The 2,732-nt window shown below is 43.5% G+C and overlaps 1 pseudogene; it reads left to right on the top strand.

Moving 5' to 3' along the window:
• Positions 1 to 889: 889 nt before the first annotated feature.
• Positions 890 to 1,008, top strand: LOC141141700 (5S ribosomal RNA; annotated as a pseudogene).
• Positions 1,009 to 2,732: the final 1,724 nt, after the last annotated feature.

The following is a 2,732-nucleotide window of genomic DNA, read 5'->3' as shown; positions in this document are numbered from 1 at the left end:
ATCTCTACAAATGGCATCCTCCCCTGAGACGGAGTGGCTGGTCAGAATGAGCATCTGGGCCATGAAATGTTTGCAACTGTTTTCAACACTGCAGCCCCTGTGTATTTTACCAAATGATCTTTTTTCCCTCAGCCATGGGTTTTAAAAAAAAAATAAAAAAAAAGGTTTAGCGACTTTAATCACACAGGTTCTCTTCCATTGCCCAGGACCCTCAGACTGAGGAACTAGGGGTGGGAGAACATGAATCCCCTCAGGGGACCGTGGTGAGGCTGATGACTCTGAGGTGTCAAATGTGGTAGAATCAGCAGGTTTCAATCTTAAGATTGATGGTGCAATTTCTTCTGTATGGTCCACTCCACATTTATGCTCCCTTAACTGAGTGTTTGGGCTCGCTAAAGCCTCCTCAAACTGTGCATGCCTTTTCCTGTTCATTATTGTTTGAAAAGCTTTTTTGTTTCTGGGAGGATCTACCAGATAAACATTTTTTTTCTCCTAAAAAAGTTTTTTACACTTTATCCTATGGTGGAGGAAATTCACTAAGTAGAGTATACCAGCAATTAACGCTGCTATATCCTCTGTGAATAAGAGCTTTTCCTTGGCAGACAATGCTCAAATGCTTACGCATCCAATGGATAAAATGTTGGAATTCCTGTTAAAAAAAAACAAAAAAACACTTTTTTCCTGGCAGATTGAGCAGCCTGCGCTGACAGTAATTGCTTAATCATTGTGAGGCCAGTTTAACAGGTGTTCAGGTATCCTGCTCAGCAGGCCCAGGATCTGGCAGCTTTAGGTTTGCAATAATTGCTTTGTAAGTTTCTATTGTAGAACCTCCACAAGGTCCTCATGCAGGTCTTGCTTATAAACTAGCCAAACGCACAACTGCTGAGATGCCTACGGCAACATCACCCTGAAAGAGCCTGATCTCGTCTGATCTCAGAGGCTAAGCAGGGTCAGGCCTGGTTAGTACCTGTATGGGAAACCACCTGGGAATACCAGGTGCTATACACGGTTCTGTGCACATTGTTGCTAACACAAACAGCTAAACACATGAGTACGGGAATGCACGTCAGCGGAGGATAAACTTCCTTTCACCATGCAGAAGCTCCTTGATAGTCTTCTGTTTGTGGTGAAACAGCTATTTGAGAATATTTGGATAATTCATCCAAAGAAATTCTAGTAGGAAAGTACCCCCTTTTGCCATTTAAGTAAAGGAGTAAATATATTTTCATTTTTAAAGCTCCTTCTTTTGTGCCAGGGGCATCAGCCTCCAGGCAGTCACAATGGCTTTCACTGTCAGATTCAAAAGGTAATTCTCAGAATTAACCCCAGGGACAAAAGAAGACGAACAGGGGACTTCCTAAATAGCTCCAAAGTACACACTGGAGTTCCAAGAGTTCCCATCTCCTCATTTTTTCTCAGATCAAAATGTTCCTAAGGATCCAGAGAAAAAGAAACCTTTCTCTCAAGCATTGGACCATTTTTTTTGGCAAAAGTGGTCATGGTGGTCCCCATGTAAGAGCAGAGGTTGGGGTTTGGTTAAATCCAAATGGACATTCTGGATCTCAAAGATCTAAACTCCTCCCCGCTCACCAGAAATCTCTATGCTTCGAGGTAGAAAATCTTCATTTCCAGTTTGCAGCTCTACCTTTTCGGGCTAGCTATTGCACCTTGAGTGTTTATAAAGATCCCGGCTCCTCCTTTAGCCAGGTTAAGGACTCAAAGTATAACAATACTAGCCTACTTAGACAATCTACTCTTGATAAATCAATCGGTAGCACGTTTAAACCGAAGTCTGGTCACCACAGTCAGCTACCTGGAATACTTTAGGTTGGAACTTCGACCTTGAAAAATCCTCCTTAAAACCATCAAGGAGATTGTAGTACCTAGGGCTGATCATAGATACAGCCCACAAAAGGGTATTTTTGCCCCAGGAAACTGATTCGGTTGGTCAAAATAAAGAAGAATCCTTCTATTCATCTTTGTATGAGTTTATTGGGAAAAATGGTGGCTTCTTTCGAGGCTGTTCCTTTTGTGCAGTTTCATTCAAGACTGCTGCAAAACAGTATCCTGTCAACTTGGAACAAGAAGGTCCAAACCCTGGACTTCCCAATGCGTTTTTCTGCCAAAGTGCCTCAGAGCCTCAATTGGTGGTTAATATCCAAAAATCTTCAAAAAAAATCCTTTCTACCGGTTACCTGAAAAGAAGTAACAACAGATGCCATCCTTTTGGGCTGGGGAGCAGTCCTGGAAGAAGGGTCTGTCCAAGGGAAGTGGTCCAAATCAGAGTTGACCTTGCCCATCAATATTCTAGAAATTCGGGCAGTACGTCTGGCCCTAAAGGCCTGGATGCTCAGACTACGGAATTATCCTGTCAGGATCCAATCTGACTCCGACAATGCCACAGCTGTGGCTTATATCAATCACCAAGGGGACAAGAGAAGTCGTGCGGGCCAGAGAAAGGTGAATCATATTCTGTCTTGGGCAGAAAACAACATCCCTTGCCTATCAGCAGTTTTCATTCCATGGATGGGGAATTGGCAGGCGGACTACTTGAGTCGCCAACAATTGTTCCCGGGAGAATGGTCCCTTCACCCCAACATCTTTCTGTCAATATGCCAAAAATGGCGAGTTCCGGACGTGGATCTGTTTGCTTTCAGGTTCCACAACAAGATCGACAACTTTGTGTCAAGGACAAGGGATACGATGGCATACGAAACAGATGCCTTGGTCTT

The sequence above is a fragment of the Aquarana catesbeiana genome, linkage group LG04 (genome assembly GCF_042186555.1).
Source record: "Aquarana catesbeiana isolate 2022-GZ linkage group LG04, ASM4218655v1, whole genome shotgun sequence".
Taxonomy (NCBI): Eukaryota; Metazoa; Chordata; class Amphibia; order Anura; family Ranidae; genus Aquarana; species Aquarana catesbeiana.
The sequence above is the reverse complement of the archived record's forward strand: the minus strand, read 5'-3'. Positions and strand labels throughout refer to the sequence as shown.